The sequence below is a fragment of the Budorcas taxicolor genome, chromosome 1 (genome assembly GCF_023091745.1).
Source record: "Budorcas taxicolor isolate Tak-1 chromosome 1, Takin1.1, whole genome shotgun sequence".
NCBI classification, from domain to species: domain Eukaryota; kingdom Metazoa; phylum Chordata; class Mammalia; order Artiodactyla; family Bovidae; genus Budorcas; species Budorcas taxicolor.
Window position 1 is genome coordinate 221524075 of NC_068910.1, and position 8858 is coordinate 221532932.

Below are 8858 nucleotides of genomic sequence, written 5' to 3' on the forward strand. Positions count from 1 at the left end.
CAACAGAATGGGAAAGACTAGAGATCTCTTCAAGAAAATTAGAGATACCAAGGAAACATTTCATGCAAAGATGGGCTTGATCAATGACAGAAATGGTATGGACCTAACAGAAGCGGAAGATATTAAGAAGAGGTGGCAAGAATACACAGAATAACTCATGACCCAGATAATGATGATGATGTGATCACTAATCTAGAGCCAGACATCCTGGAATGTGAAGTCAAGTGGGCCTTAGAAAGCATCACTACAAACAAACCTAGTGGAGGTGATGGTATTCCAGTTGAGCTGTTTCAAATCCTGAAAGATGATGCTGTAAAAGTGCTGCACTCAATATGCCAGCAAATTTGGAAAACTCAGCAGTGGCCACAGGACTGGAAAAGGCAGTTTTCATTCCTATCTCAAAGAAAGGCAATGCCAAAGAATGCTCAAACTACCACACAATTGCACTCATCTCACATTCTAGTAAAGTAATGCTCAAAATTCTCCAAGCCAGGCTTCAGCAATACATGAACCGTAAACTTCCTGATGTTCAAGCTGGTTTTAGAAAAGGCAGAGGAACCAGAGATCAAATTGCCAACATCCGCTGGATCATGGAAAAAGCAAGAGAGTTCCAGGAAAACATCTATTTCTGCTTTGTTGACTATGCCAAAGCCTTTGACTGTGTGGATCCCAAGAAACTGTGGAAAATTCTGAAAGAGATGGGAATACCAGAACACCTAACCTGCCTCTTGAGAAATCTGTATGCAGGTCAGGAAGCAACAGTTAGAACTGGCCATGGAGCAACAGACTGGTTCCAAATAGGAAAAGGAGTACATCAAGGCTGGATATTGTCACCCTGCTTATTTAACTTCTATGCAGAGTACATCATGAGAAACACTGGGCTGGAAGAAGCACAAGCTGGAATCAAGATTGCCGGGAGAAATATCAATCACCTCAGATATGCAGATGACACCACCCTTATGGCAGAAAGTGAAGAGGAGCTAAAAAGCCTCTTGATGAAAGTGAAAGAGGAGAGTGAAAAAGTTGGCTTAAAGCTCAACATTCAGAAAACGAAGATCATGGCATCTGGTCCCATTACTTCATGGGAAATAGATGGGGAAACAGTGGAAATAGTGTCAGACTTTATTTTGGGGGGGCTCCAAAATCACTGTAGATGGTGATTGCAGCCATGAAATTAAAAGACGCTTACTCCTTGGAAGAAAAGTTATGACCAACCTAGATAGCATGTTCAAAAGTAGAGACATTACTTGGCCAACTAAAGTCCGTCTAGTCAAGGCTATGGTTTTTCCTGTGGTCATGTATGGATGTGAGAGTTGGACTGTGAAAAAGGCTGAGTGCCGAAGAATTGATGTGTTTGAACTGTGGTGTTGGAGAAGACTCTTGAGAGTCCCTTGGACGGCAAGGAGATCCAACCAGTCCATTCTGAAGGAGATCAGCCCTGGGATTCCTTTGGAAGGAATGATGCTAAAGCTGAAACTCCAGTACTTTGGGCACCTCATGGGAAGAGTTGACTCATTGGAAAAGACTCTGATGCTGGGAGGGATTGAGGGCAGGAGGAGAAGGGGACGACTGAGGATGAGATGGCTGGATGGCATCATGGACTCGATGGATGTGAGTGTGAGTGAACTCTGGGAGATGGTGATGGACAGGGAGGCCTGGCGTGCTGCAATTCATGGGGTCGCAGAGAGTCAGACACGACTGAGCGACTGAACTGAACTGAACTGAGCTGAGAGCATAAAGAGCAGCAGGTACGTTTCCCTCGATCCAGGTCACTACATTGAGGAAGAGTTTCTAGAAGCCTTGCATGCTGAATGAACTTCAGTTGAGAGGCCAGATGAAAGTGTAGCGAGATTTTCTTACAGATTTAAGTAACTGGAGAAGCGTCTGTTGTCCCTGTCACGCCCATTTTTCCCTTTATCTTTTCTATGTTGTGTATTTGTCATCATTCTTTGGAAACTGTATCACAGCTTTCAGCCTGCCTTAAATTTCTGAGAAGTTCTGTTTTAAGAAATACATATGAGGAGGAAAGAATAGAGACAAAGCCCAGGGAGGCAGGTAAATAGAAATCATGGATAAGATGCATGTGTGCTAACAGTGAGGGCTTCCCAGGTGGCGCTAGTGGTAATTCACCTGCCAGTGCAGGAGACTCAAGAGACGTGGCTTCGATCCCAGGGTTGGGAAGATCCCCTGGAGTAGGAAATGGCCCCTCACTCCAGTACTCTTGTCTGGAAAATTCCATGGTCAGAGGAGCCTGGTGGGCTACAGTCATGGGGTCGCAAAGAGTCAGACACGACGAGCACACACATCTATATAAAGACAACTTGAACATGAAATAGACTACGAGATTATCTTTTCTAGAGTTGGAAGATGAATTTGGTAAGTCTGACATTTTTGCATTGAGAAGTATATAATACATTTGTGTGAAATGAGAGTAGATTATCAGTATTCTTTCCAAGTAGACCAGATAATTAGAAAAAGAAGTGGGCGGGGGGCGGGGGGGAATCCAGCAGAAGTAAGATTTAATTTTATATGTAATCAGAAGAAATATTCTGAGTAATTCATCACTAATTCCAAGAGCCAAGAGAAATCTAGGGGAAGTCCCAGGAGACGTAATCGGCTGAAAGGCAGAGGCTGGAACATTCGCAAAACGTCCCAGTTACAAACTGTAGTGTTACAAACTGTAGCTTTAGACGTAATCAGCTGTGCAGAGGCTGGAACATTCGCAAAAGGTCACAGTTACAGATCGTAGCTTTAGACATAATCAGCTATGCAGAGGCTGGAACGTTCGCAAAACGTCCCAGTTACAAACTGTAGCTTTAGACGTTATCAGCTATGCAGAGGTTGGAACGTTCGCAAAACGTCACAGTTACAGATTGTAGCTTTTCCCCTCATGAGACCTGAATACTGTTTCATCAACAAATCTCAAAAGAATTTTCAGGAAGTCTCAACAAGAAAGCCTCGCACTTAATTTTCACCTAAACAGAGGAGTCTGGCTTTGGAAGGTTTGCTTCTTATTCTTCGGAAAGCTTTCCGGAAGTGTGCCCCTTAAACTTTCTGGGCTTCACTTCCTCTTTACGAAAAATGGGGGAACCATGCCTGTCACCAGTTCACCCCCACGGGCGCCGCAGAGTGACTGGAGTCCATCTCCTCTCAGTCCTGCGCTGTGAGAGGGCTCAGTCAGCGTCAGGGGCCAGTTGGTTCTGGGCTCCGCTTCCGTGGCCTCGGCGTGAGGCCTCCTGCACAGGACCGGGGGCAGCACTCAGCGGGACTGACCCTGGGTCAGGGTGACCAGCCTTACAGGTGCCCTCAGAGACGGGATGTGGGACGAGCCCCGGTGAGAGATGAGCGCATCCCCCGAGAGGAGGCTCTGTGGAGGGGCTGATGGGGGGCCTGCTGAGGGCGGCCTGTCATCCCGGGGGCGGCGGGCACGGACCCCCTCTGTGGCCAAGGCTGTCCCTCTGGGGGGGTCACCTGGCTTCTCGGGCCTTCGGCCCCCCAGTCTGCTGGTGGGGTGATGGCAGTGTGGACTCATGAGTCATTTGCTCAGAACAGGGCAGAAAGGGGTCTCGAGGAGAGTCCACGGAACGCCATTGGCGGGGGCGGGGGGGCTCACAGCCGCTGTTTCCCGCAGCTCTCGGTCCGAGATCCAGAGAGCAACCCGAGCAGGCCTGCAGCAGCGCCCGGGCCGGGCCTGGGTGGCGGCTCCTCCAGTTTCCGGAGTCTCGGAGGGAACAGGCTCCAGAGGATTGTGACTGGCCCACTCCAGGCCCGGCCCAGCACCCCGCTGAGTCCTGCGTCCGGCCCCTAGGAGGCAGCCGGGACAGACCGCAGCAAGCGTGGTCCAGGCCGCCATCAGGGAGAAGTGGGGGTGGAAGGGGACACGGGGCAGCCTGTGTACGTGGAATCCACACCAGCCTTGACGTCCTCCTGTTCCTATTTGGAAGCAGTCTGTTGTTCCATGTCCAGTTCTAACTGTTGCTTCCTGACCTGCAGTCAGATTCCTCAAGAAGCAAGTCAGGTGGTCTGGTATTCCCATGTCTCTCAGAATGTTCCACAGTTGATTGTGATCCACACAGTCAAAGGCTTTGGCATAGTCAATAAAGCAGAAATAGATGTTTTTCTGGAACGCTCTTGCTTTTTCCATGATCCAGCAGATGTTGGCAGTTTGATCTCTGGTAACTCCTGCTACAGGTGGGGATTGGAGAGTTGTGAACAAGGACATGCCTACTAAAGGAGGTTTCAGATATTGCTGCAGGTGCTCTGGTCGTGTCCTGAGAATGCGGGGGCGGGGGCGGGGGCGTTACTCAGGCAGCAGGGCCCGTGGCTCTGGATGCTCTGTGCGGAGAGGAGCACAGAGACAGAGCTCCGCCTGCGACCTCCAGCCCACTCCCAGGTCGGCTCCGGAGCTGCCGACCAGCCCTGGAGGAAGGGGCGGGGCCTCAGGGCTCCTGGAGTGCCAGGCAGAAGGCGTGGCCCCCTAGTAGGCCTGGAGGAAGGGGCCACCTCGGGACCTGCTGGGAGGCTCCTGGGCTCAGCACAGGCTGGGTGCTCACTGCCGAGACGTGCCTCAGGGCGCAGTGGGGCTGCCGGGGTGGGCGGGGCCCTGAGCCGGTCACTCACCACCTTCCTGCCCCTCCTCCCTCGAGGGTGTCTGGGGGGTCTCTTCCCCCAGCAACCAAGGGCAGAGCCCTTACCCGTCCCCCCACGGAGCGCACTAGAGACTTGGCACCTGGCTGGGGGGTGGTCACGTGGTGCTGTCTGCCCGCACCCTCCAAAATGCCTGTGCCGAGCAGGAGAGCCAGCGCTCAGCATGAACCTCATGGTTGGTGCAGACGGCATAGGTGCAGGGGGCTGCCCATAATGGGCGGGAGGCTTTAGATCAGGGCAGGGAGCTGCCCACCAGCTGCTTGAGCTTCCTGGGCAGCAGCGACAAACGACCACACGGACGCTCTGAACAACAGAAGCCTGTCCTCTCTCAGTCTTGGAGACCAGACATCTGAGGTCAGGGTGTCCCAGCACCGAGCTCTCTCCAGACGCTCCAGCCAAGGGTCCTTCCTGCGTCTTCCAGTTTTTTCGGCTCCAGGCATCCCAGGAGCCAACACTGTTTCAATGTGTCCCAAGTGGTTTGTGAAGTTTTATGCTGGGGATTTCTCGCTGTAAGATGCTCTTCATTCGGGGAGACCTGTCAAAGTTGACCATGATCAAATAGAGACGTTAACAGAGAACAATCAGCTTTATACCGCGTAGGAGATAGATGACATGCTTGAAATACCCAACTCAAGTGCTGAAAATCATTAACTTGGTTAGATTAATCACTTCGATGTTTGGGCCTGCAGCTCTCCACCCTCAGGCCTCTGCTCCAAGAGTGTACCTTTCACAGGAGAGATTGATTTCCTGCTTCCAAGAAGACAGACGGGAGATGGAACCCTTAGCCTCACCCTTGAATTGTGCCCTTTAACATGCTGCTGGGGACAGGAGAAGGACCGGCCCGTCTCCAGGACCTGCAGTGGTCTGTTTTCTCCTTTACACTCTCACTGGCTTCGCCCGTTTACTAGGATGCGGGTCGGACTTGTTCTTTGTGTGTTCACAATTTACTCCCTTCGGAAGCCACGTGGAGCCATCAGAGAAACTGAATTTCAGAAGATATAGCTGATCAGAAACCCAACGTTCATTATTCAGAATTGTTTATGTTTTTCCTGGAGCAAATAGTTACTGGAACCACAAAGTAAATAATAAAGCTTATTCCCTCTACACTGTAACATTTACCATGGATTCATCTGAGCTTTATTTATTTACACCCCAAGGTGAGCATCTGAAAGGCCCCTAGGTGTGGGCAGCAAACCCTTTCAGTGAGCTCCCCGAGTTAAGTGAGAAATAGGAGTATTTTCTCTGCATTGAACACACAGCAGGCTGGGTATTAGGAATTCACAGATTTTGCGACTTTTGATTCTGAGTAATATGTGTTACCGAAGCAGGTTTGCGTTCCCCATGGTGCATGTGTGCTCACGTTTGCCTCTCTGTGACCCCCATGGACTGTGGTCCCACAGGCTGCTCTGTCAGGGGGATTTCCAGGCAAGAATGCTGGAGTGGGTTGCCGTTTCCTCTTCCAGGGGGTCTTCCCAACTCAGGGAACAGGACTTAGGACGTGTTCTGTGGATCAAGGGTAAGGGGGAAGAAGTAATGAAATACAAACCTTTGGGCGTTTGGTGTTTCTCCTGGCTCAGTTCAGTTCAGTTGCTCAGTCATGTCCGATTCTTTGCGACCCCATGGATTGCAGCACGCCAGGCCTCCCTGTTCATCACCAACTCCCGGAGTCCACCCAGATCCATGTCCATCGAGTCGCTGATGCCATCCAACCATCTCATCCTCTGTCGTCCTCTTCTCCTCCCACCTTCAGTCTTTTCCAGCATCAGGGTCTTTTCCAATGAGTCAGCTCTTCGCTTCAGGTGGCCAAATGTTCAGCTCTAACTGACAATCGGCGCAGGGTTCTGCCTGAGGCTCTGCTTGTCCAAGGAACCAGAGTTGCGCATTAGGGACTGCTGCCACCGTGTGGCTACATCCAGTAAAACCACTCTGAAGCCAGGTCTCAAGGAGTCTCTCTACTCGGAAGCCTGCGGTGGTTCTGCAGCTCCGTCCTGTCAGACTCTCCGTGACCCCGTGGACTGTAGCCCGCCAGGCTCCTCTGTCCATGGGATTCTCCAGGCAAGAGTCCTGGAGGGGGTTGTCATCTCCTTCCCCAGGGGATCTTCCCGACGCAGGGGTAGAACCCAGGTCTCCTGCACTGCAGACGGATTCTTTACTGACGAAGCCACCAGGGAAGGCTGACTTTGCTCCAAAGGCCTGAGAGGCTGTAAATGGCACCTGCCCTCCAAGTAGCGTCCCTGGGAAAACCATCAAAGAAGAAGTCAAAGCAGGGCCCAGTTTCTAGAGGTACATTGTGCCCACATGACTGCCTCCTAAAACGAGGCCAATCCCAAACCCACCATGAGGGATCGCCTCATACTACTCAGAAACACCAGTATCAAAAAGATCTACTGAAACCAAGTCCCATAGAGGGCTTAGAGAAAAAGGGAATCCTCCTTCCCTCTTTGCTGGGATGTAACTGGGTACAGGAAATATGCAAAGCAGCAAAGGAATTTCTTTAAAAACAAACAAAAAACCTAAGCATAGGAGAACCTCCTGTGAAATGAAAATACCTCTGGCCATATTAATAAAGAAGAAATGTCACAGCCATCAGCAATTTCCAGCCTTCAACTGTGAATGAGGGCTCCCCAAACTGCTGCACCCCTCAGGGTGATTGCTGAGGGGCTGGGGAATGCAAGAAGCAAGGTGAGCAAGGAAACAGGATTCACCCCAGACAGCTGAGGTGCATATGAAATAGGTGAGCCCAGAGGCTTGCATCTTCCCATACACAGGATGCCGAGCTCCTTAATTTGATGTTCTGATCTTTGATATTCAGACTGCCTGCTGCCTTCGTTGCAGATTTGCAAGTAGCCTGACTTTCCCTCTTGCCTCCTTGCAGCAGTTTTCTCAGAGCTCCTGATGCTGTCTCCTGGGCTTGGAGTCCGAAACATTCCCACCAAATAAAATAATCTCTCCTTCCAGGTTGTGACTGTAAATTCTAGTCAACACTTCTGATCAGGCTATCCTACTCTCCCACTCTTGGGCTTCGATCCAGAGAAAGTCGGAATTTGAGATGACAGGCAACTCCTGTTTTGTTTTCAGGGCAGCATGACTTACCAGAGCCAAGCCATCGGAATCAAACCAATTGTCTACAAACAGAAACTGAAGTCTAAGAAGCACCCCTCTCCACCAGTCACAAAGCAGCACAGAATGGTGCCAGCGGCCACAGCATGGATGGACCCAGAGACTGGAATACTAAGGGGAGCGTGTCAGAGAGAAAAAAAAGCATAAACCATCCGGTTTATGCTAAAATAAGATGACCTTGACCGGTGGAATCTAAAAAATCATACGAACAAATTCATGTACACAAGAGGAACAGTCTCACAAACTTATGAAACCAACTTACGATTCTCAAAAAGAAAACGTTGGGGCAGAGGAAGCAATTAAGAGGTTGGAACGAACCTCTTCACTTTAACAGATATCAAATGGAGAAGCCAAAAGGACCTACTGAATGCCGCAGGAAAGGCTAGAGAGCACACTGTGACCACCTCACAGGAGAAGAGGACCCAAAAGAGACCAGGTGAGCGTGTAGGTGGAACCGAGTCCAAAACACAGCAGCAGTGACGCTGCGGCAGAAAAACATCAGCGTGAGGCCTGAGGACACGCAGGCGCCTTCTGGTTTCCTGCCCGGAAACCACTTGCAAAGGTGCGAGATGTGCACTCCCCGTTCACAAGGCTGGCAGGACAGCCCTAGGAAACACCTCCCCTCACAGCGTGTCCCAGGGCTGGTCAGCGGAAAGAAAGTCAACGTGGGCAGAACTTCAAGAGGCCAGTTTCAACAGGCAAGTTTCGATCACACCGTTCTAAACAAGTCCCATGAAAAGCTGTCAGCATCACTAAGTGTCCGAGAAATGGAAATCCAAGGCACCACGAGGTGTCACCTCACACCAGCCAGAAAGGCCATTGTCAAAAACCGCACAGACAGTGAATTGTGGAGGAGGTGTGGACAAAAGGGAGCCGGCCCCACCGAGGCTGAGGATGGAACTTGGGAAGAGCCAGGACGGACGACAGTGCGGAGGTTCCTCCAGCGTGGAAGCTGGGATGAGACGCGAGGCTTGCTAACAGCATTCACCGAAAGAAACTCCAAGGAATATACAGTTCCTAGACGGAGGAGCCTGGAGGGCTGCAGTCCGTGGGTGGAGCCTGGTGGGCTGCAGTCCATGGGGTTGCTGAGG